The sequence below is a fragment of the Alosa pseudoharengus genome, unplaced genomic scaffold (assembly GCF_046254945.1).
Source record: "Alosa pseudoharengus isolate Yale_2024_CS ecotype anadromous, Long Island Sound unplaced genomic scaffold, YU_APseudo_1.1 YU_APseudo_1.1_scf_8, whole genome shotgun sequence".
In the NCBI taxonomy this organism is placed as follows: Eukaryota; Metazoa; Chordata; class Actinopteri; order Clupeiformes; family Clupeidae; genus Alosa; species Alosa pseudoharengus.
The window spans coordinates 39,898,699-39,920,801 of record NW_027468870.1 but is presented as its reverse complement, the minus strand read 5'-3'; the positions used below and the strand labels follow the sequence as shown (position 1 = coordinate 39,920,801).

At 39.8% G+C, this 22,103-nt stretch overlaps 1 protein-coding gene and 1 long non-coding RNA gene across 2 annotated transcripts in view; one reads left to right on the top strand and one right to left on the bottom strand.

Moving 5' to 3' along the window:
• LOC143112743 (glutamate receptor 4-like) overlaps nucleotides 1-22,103 on the bottom strand; it is a 203,983-nt gene that overhangs the window by 165,463 nt on the left and 16,417 nt on the right. The gene's annotated exons all lie outside the window — the stretch shown is intronic.
• On the top strand, nucleotides 1,812-3,075 carry LOC143112510 (uncharacterized). The gene is made up of 2 exons (XR_012984773.1): nucleotides 1,812-2,311; nucleotides 2,534-3,075. It is a non-coding gene; the product is annotated as an uncharacterized LOC143112510 (long non-coding RNA).

Below are 22,103 nucleotides of genomic sequence, written 5' to 3'. Positions count from 1 at the left end.
TGTGAATACATTGAGCCAATCATATGGTTTGTTGTGAAGACATCGTGCCAATCATGTGTTGTGATCTCGCCGCTGGAGCAAGATTGGTGTCGTGAAGCCTTGCGCACGCGCAGTTCGACCCAAAGACTGTGCCCGATGAGTGCCCAAAAAACGTTGGTATATGGCCGCCCAGTGGAGGGACTTGCTTAAAAGGACTTTGATATAGCCTATATCTCGAAATGGATTTCCGTGACACTGGACTCATTTCGTCATGGCAAGCCCGCATGCCCGATATGATGTGTTAATGCACGTGCTAAATTAGACTGGACAATGAGAAATTCAACCAAGCCTAGCCAGCTAACGTTACGTTATGATATCTAGGGGGAGTAATGTCAGATTAGTGCCTGCAGAAGCTACCACAGTGGCGGCTGGTCAATAGAGGGTGCTAGGGCGCCGCCCCTCCCGTGAAATATTGACTCTTTTATATCTACCAAGATCAACCATGAATCATTCAAACCTAACAAATACAAAATAAATAAACAAAAATACATCGCGTTTTTACTTGTGCAATGGTGTAGTGGTACCCGCCACACTGCCAGCAACCATTAAATGCATCTGACTTTAGGCTACGCTTGTGGTTTGCCATTCGATATAAACAGACAGACAGACGTTCCTGCAATTTATAGACAGATTATCGCTCGTTTCAATTTGCAGTATGCATTGCTAAATTATGGCTCATCATAGACTAGCTAACCACAAAGATAGCTAATGCCATGAATATCAGTGGAAGACCACTCACGTTAAAGGGGTGATAGAATGATGATATAGGGTATTTTGTGCTGGTCCTTAAGGTCTCTGAATAGGGTGTGTAACATTGGTTGGGCTGAAAATGGCATATGTGCTGTTCTATGTGCCCTGATGCAAGCCTGGTTGAAAGCCCTAGAATGAAACGAGAGGTTTTCTTCCTTGTATGGTATGCTCATGAATATTTAGATAAACTGCGTGCTGATTGGTTGGTTTACAACGAGCGAAGCTCCCGAGCAAAGACGCAAACATGGCCGACAGCACTCACTGAAACAGCCAAGGTGGAAATACTATGGAGACATAGGTGTTGAACAGCATATTTGACCCTGAATCAGAGGAAGAATCTGAAATAGAGGAGCAACCAGTCGCCCATAGATTGGAAATGACTACTTCAGAGTGGTAAGTTTTGTCATTTACTTTTTGCCACACGTAGCCCAGTTAGCTAGCTGTAATACTAGTGCACGTTAGTGTCGTAGACTAAGCTAAACATTAGGTTCATTTTTAGCATTGTAAGCAACAGAAGTTATTTATTTGCACACAAACAAATGTTTTACAACTTGTACCCTTGTACAATTTTTGTCGAGATGTCCAGGTAGAAGCTAGCTGAAAAGTTCGTAGCCAGTTGTGGGCATTTCAGGCTATGCTGTAGTGAAAGGAGTGCTGCTTGCAAGGAAAGTAGCTGCTAAGTTACTCGTTTTAGTCAGTAAGTATATTCTCCTGCTGAATAGGTAATCTGATTAGGAGTTACATACATTATTGTAGTGGTAATTTGCGATCTTACAACAGGACGTCCAGTTAGCTGGGCAGGAGCTCTGTGCAGTTCGTAGGCTATATGGCTGAAGTGAAACGAGTAGCCTACTGCTCGCGTCAATGAAAATATTACGTTTATGTCAGTAGGTCTAATGTACTTGTGTAACTATCCTGCTGATTAAGTCATCTGATTATCGAGATTTTTACCTTGTTTCCATGTAGTAATGTATGATCTTACAACGGGACGTCCAGTAAGCTGGGCAGGAGCTCTGTGCAGTTTGTAGCCTATGGCTGGAGTGAAACGAGGTCAACGAAAATATTACTAGGCCTACTCTCGTTTGTGTCAATTCAAAAACACTTTTATTTATCCCCATTTACATGCCATGGAGTAGAGTACAATAATCAAAAATCCTATAAATATCACTGTTTAAAATACAGTAGGTCTAATGTAATCTTGTAACTATCCTATTGACATCTGATTGAGATTATTACCTTCTTTCCATGTAGTAGCCTAATATGTGATCTTACAACTCTGGTAACTAAAACTGGAGACATTTACTTAAGCTACTTTGTGCTTCCTGCTCATTCAAAATTACGAAATAACAGCAGGGAAATTATGTTTGTTTTTACAGGTTATGAGAATGGCCCAGGTTCCTGAGGAGCTGACCTGAATGACCATCATGGCCTCGATACGTTGTGCCTCTATTTATTCTTTGCAAAATGCAATGAATATTTACAGAGCTGACCATGGCCGTTTGAGAATCAGAGGGATGGAAAGGTGAGGACAATTTGATACAAGTGTTAGCAGTTACAGTATATAAATAAAATATTTTTAACCAATACACATTCATTATTGGTTCAGCATATTGCAAAAACACAGTTTGATCAACACCACAAAATGACAAACTTTATTTTTTTTTCAACAATCGTCCAGTGATACTCTAATGTAAAAGATTTTTTATTGTAAAAAAATTCCTTTTCCACCCTGTTCTCGTTGCAGGCAATGAAGTGACTTGGCCTACAGGTCTTTTGTGAGCAGGTGCTGGAGTTTCCTTAGAAGAAGCGTCCGTGTCATGATCCCCTCGTGTGTGGTGCTACGTATATGGAGGGAGCGTCCGGATACTTCAGGACAGTACGTTGGATTCAGACCCCTTGTCGACTGAACCGTGACTGATGTTCAGCAACAGCATCCTCCATGGAAGGTCTGTCATGCTGAGCACACCAGTCTTGAGGCACAGGAATCCGCTGGACGGCATCCCAATCAGGAAGAGGGTCTTTGATGATCTCGAAGAGGACAAGAAAGAGGACTTATATTGGATACTGTAGGCTGTATACTGTACAATAAACAAATTATATGGCCCTGAACATTGTGCTTTGTTTACAGTACTGATGATGATTGACACCAGTAGCATCAGGTCTAAGACAGCCTGTTGTGTGTGAATCAATAAGTTATTTTTAGTGCCTATACTGTTGCACATTTTGATTTGTTGTTTGTGATAAAAAAAAAAGTATATTTTATTAAACTTACAAATTGTTTGGCAAGTCTGTACATAGTTTATCCTTGGCAAGTCTGTACATAGTTTCTCCTTGGCTGTCTTCTGTTGTGGGGACTCAGCATTCTCATTGAAGTGCATGGCTGCAAGATAAAAACCTAAACCAAACAACAGAAATGTTGTAACACAAGTAAAAGTCACTTTTTCATGCACACACCAAGCTGTTAACTCACAGCAAAAGCATTTGCTAATATTCTAAGCCCCACAAGACGCCACACTTGGAGCATCTGTTTGGCATGCTGCGTTTGTCATGTTGTCATTCTTGTAATGTTCTAAAATAAGAACGTGCAAATAAATCCATTGTATTTAGACAACACAGTTTTCAACATATCGACTAGATATCATTTGAATTGATAACGTGATAAAGTTGTTTCCACTTCTGACGTCAAAAACGTATGTGGGTTATATTACAACTTAGCAACCAAACTATCGTGTTACTCAGCTTCAGTTAGCTATCTTGCTGAGAACATAACCTGTCAGAGATCTCGACAAACATGCATAGTAAAATGTAGGTTAACATGACAACACAGGTTTTATCTGAATGACACACAGGAAAATTATATAGCCTTGCCAATGAACTAAATCACACATTCTACTTGCTAGATACACGTTAGCATAACTGCTTAGCGACAAAATAATACTTACAGCATGCGGTTGTGATGACCTTACAGCCCCTCGTTTCAGTAACAGCAGCTTAGCAAAGCCATCTTTAAACTGTCCAAGGTTTTGAAAACTGCCTTCGGTGAAATGTTTTGCAAATTAATAACGGAGTGTCGAACTTTGCAGGGATCTTCTGGTAGAAAAACATTATCCATGCCCCTCGAACTTCGAATCCTTGGGAAGACTATGGAGTCTCCGCTTTCTTTGTAGCCTAAGTTTCAGCCTGGAACATTGCATTTACGACCGTGGCTCATTTTCGATATCCTTGAAGAACTGTCTGCTTTATAATTCCTGTGGAAGTAAACGAGTAGGCAGCTAAACTAGTGTTTGTCTCATCTTCGCTCTCCATTCACGTTCCTGGGCTCAGAGAGCACCAGTGGGCTGGTCTGAATGTAAATTTTGAGGCATGACAAATGTACAGGCCAGAGCCAAATAAGGTACCACCTGCGAGTTTGCGTAAACTCGCAGCTTCTTTTGGATTCGCCCGTTTTATGGCGGGAGTTTCGAATTGTGAGATTTGCATAGGAAGGAGGTGTCGATGGGGTTTTGAAGTTCTCTGTATCTCCACATTTCACCCACTGAACTATCGCTATTCATCTATGACAAGGTAAACTCGGTTTTGCATTCTATGACCCCTTTAACATTAATGAGCTTGGAAACCACAACGAACTTATTCTGCCTAAATAAAGTAATGATTACTGTATTTATAACTAGTATATCTACAGTCCCTGCATTGTAAAATGTAAGTTAGACGTGCGAGGAGTGAACATTTAGACATAGAGAAAAAGTATCAAACGTAGCTTGTGCATAAAAGTTAGCTTTTTTTTTACACGTGTGTGAAATCCAATGACGCCAAGTGTGCGTTTCGGTTTCAGACTGTCGTTCAGCCGCAGCATTAACGAGTTACATAATGGATTTAGATCACTAAATAGTAGGTTTTAGAAGGCAGGCAGCAACTGATGATTGAAAATGGTTTGATGTAGCTTGATGGAAATAATTTTAAAAGTGCAGGTAAAGGGATAAGCAAGCTGACATTGTAATTATAAGGTATAGCTTATAAGGCAATAGGGACTAATTATTACACAAGCACACTCAAACATTTAGGAGTGACCTTTATCTTGTTTAATGATAATACAAATGATGATGATAGTAATAATGTCATCATTATATTTTGTAATTATTAAGTCTTAGTTCAAAGTTATATTTATGAAGCTTACCAAGTCTTTTAATACTGGTAACTTTGATTTGGTTGTTGTTGTTATTGTGTTTTTGTTCAAAAGATTAAGTTTCATATCTTAAGTTTCTATTTTTATAAATTTTATTTACCAGAACTTACTACAACTACAACTTACTATAACTACAAATAACTAATGTTAGGGAAATCTGTTAATGTTTTGTTGCGCGTTTCTGAAAAAAAAAATATATATCGGCCGATATATCGGAATATCGGATTTTTAAATTAACAAATATTTGTATCGGTATCGGCCTTCAAAATCCTTTATCGGTCGGGCTCTACTTTGAGCACTGATGCAGTCAGCATAGGCCTCTCACATTGTTTGCAGGTAGCCTACATTTCATTCCGTTTTCGATGGCAAACGCAAAACAGCGCCAAAACAACCACTGGTGGACAAAAAGAGTATTACATGTGTACTGTTTGACTCGCCATAGAGCATACATGGGCAACATACGGCCCGCGGGCCACATCCGGCCCGTGGGCTTTCCCTGACTGGCCCGCGTAAGGTCCGTGAAAGAACAATAGTCAAGAGCCTAGCATAGAGATAATGCATGCAAATCAATATCGTTGTTTTTATTTTGAAAGCGACTGCTATTTGTACGCCCATACATTTGTGCGTGGATGCATACGACGCAAACACCCTCACTGATGTGCTGGTGAATAGAATTTATGCTTCTGCCTCGACACAATGCAGTTGCCTTTACGTCGGCGTAAACCTTTCAAAGTTTTGTGTCTCTGATGTCTGCGTCGCTCACCACCGCAAACTGCGTCGCTCACCACCGAACTTCTACTGCTGCTCGTTGGCGATACGAAGTGTTCATTTCAAAACGTTAGGCTACTGGCAGATAGACAGTTTATAATCGGATAACCCCGTAATTGTAACCAAAATATGTGAGTTTATTTGCAAAGCTTATGTTAGCGAACTAGTATGATGCTACTACCCACAGGTTGCTTGAAGCAGCCGGCTCAACACACAGAGCGAGTTGACCAATCACAGTTATGTGCATAAAGTTAAAGCAAAAACATAGCCTACATTTTTAAAATAGTTTTCTTTGCGCATGTTGATTAACTAATGACAGCTATTGTCTGCTCCACATTTTCGTAGTCTAATTCTGCATAGAGTTAATTTAATGATGGTAATGATTTAATGATGAAATATTGCTGAGTGTTGATGAAATGGTGGCACAGGCCTATCGGTTGTACTGACTCCTTCACATTTTCATGACCTAGCCTAATTATATAGATATTGTAGTACTTTTTTATATCAGTCTTTAAAAACTGAAAAAAATGTCAATGTCAAAAAATCATTTTCGAGAATGAGGATTAAATACTGGACATAGACTAAATAATATTGCTGTTTTTCCTTTGTCTCCCTCACATTTTCATCTGTTCTTACGACTAGTAAACAAAACCATATGATTTACTTAATGTTATACAAGAACAGAATAGAATTGAACAGAATTGAGTTCAGACTTGAGTTCGGTATTTTGGGTCCGGCCCTCCTCAACAGTCCCAGTTTGTCATGTGGCCCCTTGGGGAAATTAGTTGCCCACCCCTGCCATAGAGAATAAATGGGGGAAATTTGCAGAGGTTCTAGTTTGACGATGTTGTACTCCCGTGCGGGCCGGATGCTATATACTACGGACATGTCTTGGGGGGCCACCCAAAATGAAGTGGCGGGCCGTATCCGGCCCGCGGGCCGTAGTTTGGGGACCACTGTTCTAGGGTAACTCAGAGAATCAGACTATATTTTAAGACAACAATTATACCTTGATGCAGGTAATTCCAAACGGTTCACTTATTTTTTTCTTGTTTATACCAATACTGGAGTTATTGGAACTGATTGAGAACTTTGTTCATGAGTCCACCAGGTAAAGAAAAATGAAAGGGAAACTTAAAGATGTTCATAGCAGGACACAGAGGATACACTCTTCAAAAAACATGGCTGTGCGCCAGAGGTTTACCTGTGAGCACCTTGGTCTTTAATCAGCCAAATAAGACACATGTAACTCTAATGTTACTCTCCACTCTGCAAAAACAGATTCTAGAAAGATCTAATAAAATCTAAGCAAATGTTATTAATCTTATATCAAGATCAAAAAATCTAGGTGGTATTGTTTTTAGTATAAAGAGACTTACCAAGCACTCTCGTAAAATCATTTGACTTAATTTAAGAACAGTTTGACTCTTTTAAGAAGTCTAATCCTGAAAACCATAAAATTTGTCTGCCAATGTGTTAAGCCAATTTGTCCAAAAAACAAGCAAATTTGTCTGCCAGTGTGTAAATTTGTCTTACTAAGACACTTAAAATAAGTCAAAGTCTTCTTAAATTAAGTCAAAATGATAGATAATCAAATAATCACCGGCCCCAGTGATTATTTGTGAAATTGTGCAAACGACAGCCTTTTCAATGCATTTGAGAAGGAAGGAGTGGTATGATGCAAGCTCCCAAATTGACGCTAATCTGAGAAATGGAGTTTTGGATAATGTTCAGCTTCGGTAGCTTTACCTATATGCTTAAATATGCAATGACTGAGGTGACCTAGTGACGAGTCCATAGCAACAAGTTCATGTGTTTTTTTGTTATTTGAATTTGTTATTACCCAGTGTGTTTTGTTGAATGGTCTCGATGTTTTATTGTTTTACTTCATGTGAATACTAATTTACAAGAGGAGTAACTTAGTAATGCAGGAAGTGTGCATCAAGTTTTCATGCTTATTGTGTTTCCACAACAATGTTAGTGAGTAAATCTACTGAAATGGCCACCATCTTGGTGGAGAGTGATGTGTAAGATGAGAAAGCAAAGGTTAAGTCATGTATGTCATGATTGTAAAAAAACAGTGGCTATCTGTACATCTTTGCCAAGTGCAAACCAGTACAGAAGGCATCAATAAATTGTTGGGGAGGGTCATGTCTCTTTCCCCAATCATTTTGGAGGGTCATAGAAAAATGTATTGCCGCGAAGGGAGGGTCAAGTCTATTTTGACTAAAGATCCTAAAACTCCTCCTGTAGCCCCTTAAATAAAAAACAAACAGTCCTTAACGATTTTAGAAAGTTGTTAAGCCTGCATTAAGCAAATTAGTAATAGTCGTGAAGTTTTAATAGTCAGATGGAGAAGTTAACAAAGTTACCAGCGAGAGTTGCAGCACAGCGGAATTAAGAGAAAGAAATATCAAACAGGGACCTATAATCCAGCAATAATCCAGCAAAAAGTAATGAAGAGATTTATTTTCAACCAAATTAGCTCTTCTGCTCAGACCTATCTTGACAGTGTTGGCTGGTCCTCTTGTTAAAATGTTTTCCTTCTTCGACGGTGTGCAAAGTTGGTGGCGATATCCTCTCTACACTTCGAAGAAGGCAACTATTGTAAGTAAGTAAGTATACATACTCTTTTGATCCTGTGAGGGAAATTTGGTCTCTGCATTTATCCCAATCCGTGAATTAGTGAAACACACTCAGCATACAGTGAACACATAGTGAGGTGAAGCACACACTAATCCCGGCGCAGTGAGCTGCGGCGCACGGGGAGCAGTGAGGGGCTAGGTGCCTTGCTCAAGGGCACTTCAGCCGTTCACACTCTTGTACAACACAATCACTAGTTGGGTATGAGGAACCATGGTTTTACTATGGTAAATAACCATGTCTCTTCAAATAACCATGGCTATTTGTTTTTCATGGAAACTATGGTTTATGACTATCATGGTTCTTCATGGTTCTAGGGCTCCACAATTAACCATAATAAAATCGTGATCGTTGTTTCACACCTATAAGCGATCAAATTTAAGAGCAACCACTATTCTGCCGCATCAACATGATGCGTTTCAAGCTCTTCCTTAAAAGAGGAAAACACAGTGACAACCACGTGACAGAGCAGCAGAAACTGAGCACTAAAAAATCATCCAAAAAACTATCCAAATCATCAGTCCATGTTCCATCAATCATCAGTCCATGTTTTTAGGCTTTGGTATAAGCTGATATTCTCTGCAATTTGTGTGTCTATTTCAGTGTTTCCCATACATTGACTTATTTGTGGCGGCCCACCACAATATCAACATTGACCACTACACAATGATTTTCCAGGTTGTACTAAACTGTGCTTAAATCTGGTTAGCATCATAACCACACTGTGCTAATTGTTAAAAACTGTTGCATTCAAGTTAATTCTGCAAACTAACCACCAAAAATGGAATTCAATTCTGTGGGAAACACTGTATTTATTCTAGCCTTAGAGGTGATGCGCCGCATCATCAGTAATTGACGTCTCCTAAAAGTGATGCATGAGTGAGCAGGACATCTCTCGTATCCGTCTCTCCTTCATTCCTCCATCCTCCTATCGTTCCTTCCTCATTGCCTTCACAAAATTAATTAAAGGAGGGGCTTGGACCAGAGGGAGGATAGACAAAAAGACAAATGAGAAGAGGCCTATGACATACACTATTGATGAGACTTGACAGGAACTTAAGGCCTACACACAGCCTGGGGACGTGACCATCGCCGACAGGTGAACACAGAGCACATGGGGAACAGCAAAAGCAAACACAGGACAACATACAAAATGGCCACCAGGGTGGCACAAAGTCACTCAGTCCAGGCAGGATCCTGACAGCTGCTTCTTATGTGTTATATTTGATTATCCGGTGGGGCTGGGACTATAACCGCATTACCGCAAAACCGCGGTCGAGTGACGTCCACTGTGGGTCTGAGCTCATTTAAAAATAAAAAAATTCCTGTGAAACATTGGCCTGCACATGTGTGAACATAGTGTGTTATGTCCGGATGTGTTATGTGAGGGATCATCTTATGACATGGATTTTTTTTTTCATTGTCCTAGAATTGTTAAGAGAATTGCTTTAAAAAGCTTAAACTGTTTACCATGTTGTTAGTCGCTTTGGTTAAAAATGCATCAGCCAAATGTAATGTAATGTAACGTATCATCAAAAGATGGAGCAAAAACGATCTTTCGCATGTTGGGGAGCGCATTATTCCCGACACATAACATTCCATTTGTGTTTAGGCTATTAGGCCAATATGTAGGCCAAGAAAAGTAAGGCATATGCTTGACTAAGTTAAGTAAATATAGTGAGCTGCATTTATGTCCAAAGGAAGGTGATACATGATACAAAGACATTTGATACATGCAATTGTCCCCAGCTTCCCTAATTTCCCAACAAGCATGGTTTTAAAAAAACAGTAGCTATATTGCTTTTAAAAATTGCAGTATTGATCTTGTCAAAAAAAAAAAATGTTGTTAGAACACATACTCCTTACTCACAAACACCCTATCTAGTGATCTATTTTATACTATCCCACACTGACAGTGACCCCATTATAGCATCCCACTGCCTTCCACTCAAATGCGCATGCAGGTCATTGCAATTATCCTGCACTTCACATAATCAATATATGTCTATGTATTTCTCTACAAGTGTGATTGTGTACAGTATGTATGAACATAAATGAGGAGGTGTGTAAACGCAAATGTTCAAATGGCTAAATATGTGTGTGCATGTCTGTGCATATTTGCATGTGGGGAAGGTTTGTGCGTGTGAAAATGCATAAAAGTGTGGATTATTTCTTATTCTACATCCTAGGTGGGATACAGGAATTTCATATAATGTTAAAAACGATCTATCTGTCAAGCCCTGTCAGCTGTTATGACCAGTAAGATCATTATCATTACAGAAAAAGATGGACTATGCTCTACCTTGCTGTGTTACACCTAAATGTATAACTCTATAATTGGCATTCACAAAATAATTTCCCTCTATCTTCAAATATATTGTGAAGGGTCTTTGTAGTTGCCCCATTAACTGGACCGGAGACCTGTTTAAATGATTTTGCTGCCATTTAATACACATGCTCCAATAACTAGACAAGAACTGAATTAAATCTAAATGGAAACTTAACAACAGTAGATCCTAAAGGAATCCTATTTAAATGTATAAAAAATACTGAACACAGGAATATTTTTACAGAAAGAAATACATGGAATAGCATAAGACATGCAACACTGATTAGAATGAAAGCAAATTAAATGATATGAAAACAAGCTTGTGTTACTAACAAGCAAGGTTGAGCTGCTTCTTACTCTATGTAATCCATGAAAAGCAGAAATACAGATCCTGTTTCCCTGTTTCGCTGACAATGCCACACTCAATGTGCTTGACTTAATTTCACAATTCCCTGGAGGTAAAAAGATGGACTATGCTTTGACTTGCTGTGTTACACCCTGAGAAAGTCGGTGGGCGTTTTTCGACCAAAAGACGACGCGTTCTTGAACTAGTTCAGTTCAGAATAAACAAGAGTTAAAGATATGCATAAATAACAGATAATGATAGGACAGTGGTCCCGTAAAAACAAATTTAGAAAAATAGAAACACAAATTTATTAACTGTGTAATGCTAGATAAAACCATTTATGAAATGCTAGTTGACTAGTTTCCTCATGGCTAAGGCTAAGGTTGATAGGTAAAGAAAAATCAAGCTTTTAGCCTCCTTCTCCTTGAATAGTAGAATGTCACACCCACTCTGGTTTGAAGGAAAAAACAACTAGCTCTGAACCTGGTTGACGTTGTAAACCAGTATCTTTTCACAAATCTGGCAATGACCCTTACTGCATAAGAGAAGACTTAATTCTATCACTGCAGACCTAAGAGATGGTTTTAAGTTATGTACTGCAGTGTTTCCCAAACTTTTTTTCTGGCGACCCACTTTTTAAAAATGACAGACCATCGCGACCCATTTCACTTCAAATCTACCCTGCAACCACCAATATTGTTTTAGGCCACAGGTTCTCCAACTTTTCTATGCCTCTCCCAACCATACATTGCTATAGGATCCCTGCTTTGAACACGGTTGTGTTGCATTTTGAGCACCATCAGCGTGAAAAGTTGGAAATTACTACTGAAAAGATACGCTTTAATGGCATCCGAGAGTAGGGGAAATTCTCGCATGTTGCGCAGTCATCATTCGTCAGCATAGTAAGCTGTTCATGTATTTCTACATGACAAATGAGTCCATAACACTGTTGCAGACAAATGAGTCCATAACACTGTGGACGTCAATTCCAATGTAAACAGCAAATAACTCAAGTCGTTATATTGTATTGTTGTATTATATTATATTGTATAGTCGTTATATCAGAACAAGAGGCGTTTGCGCAATAGCCGGAAGAATGCGCCTTTACGTTGGAGTTAGCGAGGTAAAAAATGAGAGGAATAGTGTTTAAAATGCCCATTTTAATTGTAGACTAATATAATGCACTGTTGTGCATTTTAAATCAGAAATAAGAATGTGAGGAGGTTGCTATTAACTTTAAAGATTGCATCTGCAATCGAAACTGTATGCAAATTGAATGGCCTTATGTCCGGTCTATGGATGTCTGCTTTAGTTGACAGCACGGTCACTAGATTTTAATCGGTAAAGTTGAGGAGCTGGTATCTATTAATGTTCGTGCAAATAGGCGGATTCATGTCCCTTGCAGTTTGCAACTGCGAGGTACATGGCAGGCGCCCCATAGAACGGTTTTATTTTGAGAGGTAGATATCCATGCTGGCACCCCCTCTGCGATGCGTTCGTCCCCCAGTTTCATGCGCCAGTTTCATGAGCTTTTATGACAAAACCGTGACTGTGGTAGTTAACAATCTACATCCTAATAGAAAACTTAGCTTTCCTGGTATCAAATGACAAATGGTATCAGTTAGGCCTATAACACAACGCAGGCGACCCAAATAAAATCTCCTGCGACCCACCCGTGGGTCGCGACCCAGACTTTGGGAAACACTGATGTACTGTATGCTCACAGAGCAATAATAATAATAATAATGATATTAATAATAATAATGCAATGCAATATTAGCCAAAATTATATTTAGGGCCCAAGCACTGCACCGGAGGATTATTATGCCGCCTGGTCCGATTTGTTTTTTGTCTACCATACTAAATTTACTTTTTTTGAGGTGGTTCCCATGGGCAAAAAATTATTGGAATTTGGCACACACATCAGGTGTCATAGTCATTAGTCAGGAACAAAGGCTTGGCCCCGGGTGTGGGCCAGGGACTCGCTAACGCCCCTTATGTGACTGATCCCATGGTTGGCAAATACTTTTAGCTACTCACACCAAGGGCCCTATCGTGAAACTGGCGCAATGTGGTGCAAAGTGCAACGCAAGTCTTATTCATATCGTACACCCAATCAGTGATGAATTTTTCCCCATGCATCCCACTTCCATCAAACATTGCGCCCACGGATGTATCAATGAATGAACATAGGCGTGGTCTGGCGCTTGATCTAAAAATCACTATCTTACACCCACTAAAAATCATTACCCCACTGACACAAGCACGCACGCACACACACATAAACACACACACCATTGCCCCACCCCACACACACACGAACACACACTGTAACGGAGTGTGCCCGAGCGGGTGGATTGGTCAGGACTGATTGTACAAAAAGAGGGGTTTTTTCTTGTTATTGTTATTTTTAGGCTACCGGCATGTTATATGTTAAGACACTGATGAACTGATGACAAACAAACAAAACAAAACACTGATAGAAAAGAAAAACAAACCACCGGGACAATGCCCACTAGTTTCTATGCCTACCTCAGAGGTCTTTCGGCAGGACCTCTCACAACCGAGGAGGAATCTTAACTCCTGACTGCGCTATGCAGACACCATTTAAAACATTGGTCTAAACCATACATAGAAACAAATCAATTAATTCAAATTCACCACATTTTGGTTAACACATTACATTTAGGCAATACACATTACTAACAATCGTTCATGTTACAGTATTTCCATACAATGCCATAAGAAACCTCACTAAGCAACATATATTACCACTCTAAACACCCCTGCGCCAATAAGCGCTTCCACATCTGGGCACGAAAGATGCGCAGAAGTGTCCCTTGCCCAATACCCCCGTTTGCTCACCTGTACCCGGAAAGCAACTGAAAAACCGAGAACAGGCAAGTACATACACATAATCATACATACTTTCGGACAAGCATTTCCATTTCACAACTAGTAAGCATTGATGTTATAATGCGCGCTTTTAGAGAACGCTTACATTACCGATAAACAGATTACGCTTCAACCTCTATACCGCGTATTGCAGCTTTGATTCCCTGTATGCTTAACACTGAATAACACAAACAAATTTCCAGTGTTAACTTAACCTCCGTCTTTACACGCCTCAGGTCTGTACCACCAACAATACCCTAACAAACAAATCAACATCACAACATGATTTAATAACGCAGTCTTTGTACAAATGTTTGTAAAGTCATTGTTCACGTTGCGGCGAGAAAGCCGTATTTGCCAGTGACAGACGCACTGCGCTCTGTCATACACACACACACACACACACACACACACACACATATACTCACAAGCGAACACACACACACACACACACAGAGAGAGAGAACACTACATATGCACAAAAGCAAACACACACATACACACATCCATTTACACAAAAGTTGCAAGAATAGGGGGTGGAGTAGGAGGTGGAGACAGAAAGTGTGATTTGTTTTTGCGGAGAGAATATGGGCGGCGGTCATATTTTGTACCGCTCTGCGGTACATTTAGTTAGTACAGTGACAGAATACGTTTATTTATCTATTATGTGGTCATTTCTGGCATAAAAAAGAGTAGCTGGCTATTTGTTCTCATTCATTAGGCTACATTCATATTCTTACTTAGGATATACCACCAGCAATCTCAATAAACTAGCCTATAGCCTACCAATAAACAACGTAACAACCATGGCATGAATACATTAATTTAATATTTCAAGATTTCAGTAGCCTAGTACATTTGATCAATGTAAAGGTAACAACAATGTTTCAAAGTGTACCAATGCTCCAAACGGTAAGACACATTCAGTCCACAATACATCCAGTTTAGCCTGCTAGCACATGGCTGTATCAGAATAACGATAAACAATGCATCAACTCATCAAACGGAACGTCACATTTTCTGAGCTGTATCTATGATATAGTTTGCACCAGCATGGCTTGGAATTCGAGTAGTGAGGCAACACTGAAATGCACAACTGAAAGGCTGAGGAAGTAATTTGTCCCCAGGGCCATTGAACTGTTCAATGCTTCACTAAAGGGAAGAGGAGAGATAGACTTCTCTGCATAGTCTGTCTGCCTCTCCACCCTCTCCATGTTTGAGTACTGACTGCCCACTACTGCTTTACTACTGTTTTACTACTGTCCACAGCCTAATGTTTTTACTACTGTTTTACTGCTACACTGTTTTTCATGCTATATTTTAGCACACATGACCAATGGCTTCTGCTACAATACTGAATGGCTGTAACCCTATTACCTCAACCTATTCTTGCACTGACATAGTTTTTTATATCACCTTGTCCACATTATACTTTACTCTCTTATTTGTCCATATTATTTATGCTGGTCTCTAGACCTTATCCTTATTCTTGCACTGTTGCACTGTTGGACTACTGTTGGACTACTTTTTGCACCTTCACCATGACACTCACTCTCTTGAGTGCCTTACCATGCATACAGAACTACTGTTAGACTACTTTTTGCACCTTCACCATGACACTCACTCTCTTGAGCACCTTACCATGCACACAGAACTACATGACTACTGTTGGACTACTTTTTGCACCCTCACCATGACACTCACTCTCTTGAGCACCTCACCATGCACACAGAACTACAGGCCAGTCCCGGCCCTGTCACTGCAAGCGTCTCATGCTTGATCACCCTCAAGCACACACTGTGGATTTTTTAAATATATTTTTTTATTAAATTATATAGTATATTTAGTATTTAGTTTTGTTAGTTTTTCTTATCTTCTACTGTCTCTATTGTACAGTGGAGTTTGGTTATATGTTTATACCATTTCTGCTGTAAGTGAATGTTGTGTGTGATGTCTGTATGCTACTGAGACCTTGAATTTCCCCTTGGGGATCAATAAAGTATCTCTCAATCTATCTATCTATATATCTATCTATCTATCTACTTGTGTGACCATGGCAAGCGACAGTCCAACAATCTAAGTTGATCTTATAAAGTAGGCTATATGAAGCAGTACTACTAATGTTACATTGTTTGCAAACCAAACTGGGTAATTGTTTCTAACTCTGTCAATGACAGCCGGGTGCATATAGATAGCCACAGCTACTAACACAGCTAAACATAAGCCTGTGCTCTGTTTTGTAATGTTTTGTTAGCTAACTAGCACTCCTAGTAAACTAGCAAACTTTTTTATACATCTCTTGTCAGTTTTATCTAAATGCATAGGTGACCAAAACGTAGCTCGATATTCCGAAAACAAAACTCCACTGTTCCGCCGCCCTATGATATGTTTCCGTCAGTCAAAGCTTGCCGATGGGTTTCGGGGGTTGGAGGGAGACGGCTCAACAACCAGTCGCTGATATTAGCTCAATTCAGGGGTGGTGCCCAGGGCGCCAAACCACCAGGGGCACCACAGTGTGGCGAGCTATAGGGTACAATATTGAAAACAAGGGCTGTCAAACAATTTATTTTTTTTAAATCACGATTAATCACTGAATTTCTATAGTTAATCGCGATTAATTGCATATTTTATCACATGATTAACCCTCTAGGCGCCACGGTCGACTTTTGTCGACAAGATGCGGTACTGAATAAAACGGCCGATTTAGTCAAATAGGGTGTCATATTTCGTTCGACCTCCACTCCACTAGATGGCAGACATGTCATACGTCATCCCCGAGTCGAAAAAAGGTCATGCTTTAAACAAAACTTTCCAGCTACAGCGCATTGAATCAGTGCGTGCAATACCGGAGCTAGTGTGCGTGTGAGCCACTTTATCAGAGCGATATTGTCAACGTCAGCGAGTATTTGCATTAGATTATCGTGTTGGGTCTTCTATTCGCGGACCCTGATTCTGAAGGGGAATATCTGCCTTCAGAAAATGACGGTGATTCGTTTAGTGAGGCTTCAGATGCGTCCGTGCCTTACAATGATGCAACTGGACAAAGTGAGAGTTTACTCCATAGTTTAGCTTACACCAAGCACAAACGTTGAATCGTTTGCCCAATGTCACTGGTGGGAATAATGTTTCACGGGTTCAGAGTGTTCATCGGGAAATTAGCAGGGTGTTAGTGGTGTGGCGAACGAGGCTGGAGGTAGCCTCGTTCCATGTAGCGCTAGCTTCTGTCTTCTGAACGTGTGCGTCTCCGCAATCGCGGCGACAGTAACGTGGTGGAGCCTTTGTCTAATGCCACTGGGTATGTTAGACTAGGTCGAAGTGCTCATAGGACAGTTAGGGGGGAACGTAGAGGCAATGTGGGGAGTCGCAACGAGAATGACAGTAGGCCTAGTCCGAGCTGCGCAAATTCTCTCCACTCGACGCGAGCGCAAGGCAGATCGGGCCATGCTGCTCGCAACAGGAGCAGAGGTGGTGACACGGGGCAGGAGAGCCATTAGGCCATGCATAGTCTATCACAAGATGATGGGAATGCCGGCCCTGTATGGATAGGATATGGATATGGATAGTCATTATCTCTACAGCAAAAGGCCTGCTACATTAAAAAAAAATTGTCAGCCATTTATTAGTAATGATTTACACTGTTTATTATCTATTTCCCTGACCATTTAGGACATATATGTGTTCTTTTTTGTGTGTTAATGTCCTTGTGATGTGTGTGTCTTTGTCAGCTAAGAAAAAAACAACAAAAAACATCAACAAAAACAACAAAAAGAAAACAAATACTAACATTGTCTCGTCTTGTCTCGTCATCTCACTCCTGATCTGTGCCTTGCCGTGGCAAGTGAGCTTTTGAACTAAACAGGTCTTGTCAACTTGTGTTTGTGTGTCATCTGAATAATATATATATGTGCCCCATACATGGAATCAGAGTGCCTACTGTATGTAGTAAATGGAAAATCTCTACAGCAAAAGGCCAGCCTACAGCTATGTATTTGGTTTGTTTCTGCCATTTATTAGTAATGATTTACACAGTTTGTTTACTACTTAGTATTTACCTGAGCATTCAGTATTGTGCAATATAGCATACACAAGGTGAGGGACATTTTGGGGGGAAAGAAGTGGTGCATTTTATCATTCAAACATGCGACTTTTCACGAAAATTCTATAATCCAAGATGGCCGCCACCATATGACGTCATAATATGCAAATTAGATATAAACATTTAATCCCTACATAAATTTTGGGTCATCCTTAATATTTCTCTAATTTACAGAAAGTCTCTATCTCTTATCACTTTTAAGATATAGCCTTTTGAAATGAAGATGTCAAAATCGAACGTTTCGAAAAAAAACCTCTGGCGCCTAAAGGGTAAAAATTATATCATTTTGCATATCAGAACTTTCCAGAAGTCCATATTAACAATGTAAAGCAATTATTAGCAGTGTATCTTGATTTGGAAACAACTGAATGAAGTTACTTTATGCAGTGTTTCCCATACATTGACTAATCTGTGGCGGGGCGCCATGAAATCAAAACCGGCCGCAACACATTAATCTTCTATGTTGTACTATTTAAATTAAAGATAAGATAAAATCCTTTCTTTGAGCTGCGCTTTTTACGCACGCAGCCTTTCCTTGCCCCGCCCCGCTCTCTCTCATAACGAGCCCGCTGCCCCTCCTCTGCATGTGCATTTAACAAAACATTAACGATTGTTGAAGGATTGTTGTTGCCACATAGAAGCATTGCATAGAAGATGACGGGCTAAATTGCTATTAAATCCGCTTAGAATCGTGACAATGCTGCGCAAATTTGTTCAAAACTGCTGCATTAAAGTTAACTCTGCTAAGGTCTTATCACAACTCAATTTCGCTACTCATGCAGGGCTCATTTTATTGACTCTGACACTGATATATTTGCAAAATCCCGATGTAAATGGAAAAGTGTTTTCCAAGACTAAAAAGAGCTTGTCCCAAGGAGAAGTGCGAACCTTTATTTCAACTAACTACATAGAAAACGTTATGAATCAGTAGCCTTTTAACTGTGTTACAATTGCAAGGGTTCCCTCACGAACGTCTTAAAGTGACAGGCACTCAATTAGACCTATACACTACCAAGACAATCTTAACAACCCCCCCCCCCCACACACAAATTCAATAAAATTCTGTGGGAAACACTGTTATGAATTAACTTTAAGACATATTTGATTATTTCAAATCAAATTTTAAAAGATGTGCAGCGGGGCTGAGACAACACAATGTCTGAATGAAATATTGCTGAATAAACTGAAATAAATGCTACAGCAGAAGTGCATGTACAAAATGTAGGACACATGATAAAGAACATAACAAACTAAAAATACTCTGTATGTTCATTATCTTTGAGTTCAGTTGAAAATAAGGAAGTTTTCATATTGAGAAATATGCAAGTGCATATGTGCAAAATGTAGCCCAGGCCTACAGCACGTTTCAATGAAGTGAGAACAGAACGAACAGAACTCACCTAGTCCAACTACTGTATGTTCAGTTCAGTTAATTAGTTCAGTTGAAAACGTATAACAGTGTAGGAGTGTAAATAATGTTTAGCTCGTAGACAATTACAGTGAATCAGTTGGTGAATTCACCAACTTTTCATTTTGCTTCACTACCATACAGTAGATATCTTTTCCCATTGACTTCAATGTAAATCGAGTAAAACCGCCGCGGCTCATGGATTTTTTCAGTTTCAATTGATCAAATAGGTTTTCCTCACAACTTCTTCTATCAGTCCCAAATGCAACCCTAAAAACTAAAGGTGATAGAGCTTTTTCTGTTGCTGCCCCTAGACTCTGGAATAATCTCCCTATAGAAATTAAGTCCTGTCCCACCATCAGTAGTTTTAAATCAAATTTAAATTGGCCTATAATGTCCATTAATTTCTCCCCTTGTTTGTTTTTTTATTTTTTTAAATGTTATTTCTATTTCTTAACTGGCATCTAACTTTACTGTACATCTTTCTCTAGGCCTATAGTAGTAGTAGTTTCAGTAACCATATGTTTTTTTTTTATCTACAATCATAATCTGTTATCTATCTATTATTATATAGGGCAGCCGTGGCCTACTGGTTAGCGCTTCGGACCTGTAACCGGAGGGTTGCCGGTTCGAACCCCGACCAGTAGGCACGGCTGAAGTGCCCTTGAGCAAGGCACCTAACCCCTCACTGCTCCCCGAGCGCCGCTGTTGTTGCAGGCAGCTCACTGCGCCGGGATTAGTGTGTGCTTCACCACACTGTGTGCTGTGTGTGTTTCACTAATTCACGGATTGGGATAAATGCAAGACCAAATTTCACCATATTTGCTCGTAAAACTCTCATTCAGAGGCACATTTCTCTAATCACAGACAAGGTAAGTGTTCCGGTTTTTGGTATTTGAGTCATTTATGTCGTCAAACATGTATGTATGTTATGTAACGTTAGCGTTGTATGAAATGATGGGTCACAAATAGCTAAACTAACGTTATAACGTTAGGTCACGTTATAACGTTAGGTAACGTTAACATTAGTGAAATAGTTAACGTTAGCACCTTGCTACGTTGATATTATGTAAGGAAACCCACTGTTAATCAACGTTAATATGTCGTCAACCTTACAGTGACCGGTTAGCTGTAGGTTTCGACAGCTAACGACAATCAAACGTAACGCACTAACGTTACATTTGTTTTTAGGCTAACCAGCAGCGTTTTAACTAGAACCAGAGCCCGTCTGTCTTATTAGAGACATTCCAGTGTTTCCTCTATGTTGATTTGGTAGTGGCGGCCCCCCACGGTTTAATTTTCTTCCCCCACTGTATCAGAAATGGGGCAGACGTACAATAGTCACAGTTGCCTTTCAAAATTCATTGTGCAGACCTGTTGTAGATTCTCCAAATATACAGCTCAATCACAACTGAAAATAATGCCTCATTGTGTGTGAATAGAGGTGAATACATATAATTGTTTGTGTTGCAGCGAAGTGTCAGTTGTCAGTTCCGTGGGACGGGGGACGGTGGGGGGTTTGGACAGGCCTGCCCCCACTGCTTAAAAAAATCCTAGAGGAAACACTGCATTCTCTGCTAGAACGTTAACGTAGGCCTACAGATAGGGCTACTAATGGCTCTGGTTCTATTCAACATCAGGTCATTTTCCACAGGTGTATAGAATCAAGCACCTTGAATAGATTATGAATGCAGACTGCATGGTGCTTGATTATACTTTGTGAAGGGACCTGATGAAATACATGAATAACTTTACTCATTGTTGATGGTCATAACATTATAGCTTCTACCATTCACATTTTAGTTAAAACTAACATATGTTCCTGTTTTTATTTTACCAAATTTTTAACGTTGTACACCGCTTGTTTGTGTATCAAATAGGCCAGGCTACGTTTTCATTCTACGCTCCTGATTCTTAAGTAGCCTAAGTAAACACTATCACGGTATGCTATCGTTCGTCTATTGATGGGTTTCGTCAGGTCCCTTTCCACAGGTGTACAATCAAGCACCTAGATTATGAATGCATTGGTGCTTGATTAATACTCCTGTGGAAAGGGACCTTATGAAAGCCATGAATAGGCTACTGCTAGGAAATGGACCATATCACTAAAATCTTGTTAAAACATACTACGGAAGTTGAGCTGTACTGTTTGTGTTGTCAACATACGCTACAATAGTATGTTTACTTGGCCTACTCATTTCTGCATTGTTCTGGTCTATAAATTAAAGTGTAGCCTGGCACGTGAATCAAGCTTTCCAGTTGTAGTACATAGTAATCTGTAGGAAAAAATGTTGCTGACAGACCTAGCAAGCTGTTTAAGTTAAAGCAGTTGGTTATCAAGATACTTAGTATCAGAATGATCCGTCCTTACTCATATGATTATTAACCCTTAGAACCCGATTGACGCAAAGTGCGTCAAAAAACACACCCTTTCTTCTCTGTTACATTGCTCTGAAACTGTTCATCGCAGCGAGATGAAATCTTTATTGCACGACAGAGCAGAAGTGGGGCTTTCCAACGAGACTACACAGTTGTCTGTACGATCAAGTATGGAAATAAAAAAAAATCATGAAATTAAATCAAATTGCATCATATTTACAGTCTATACTTCTCTGCGTTCACCTGCACACACATTACTCTAGTTTG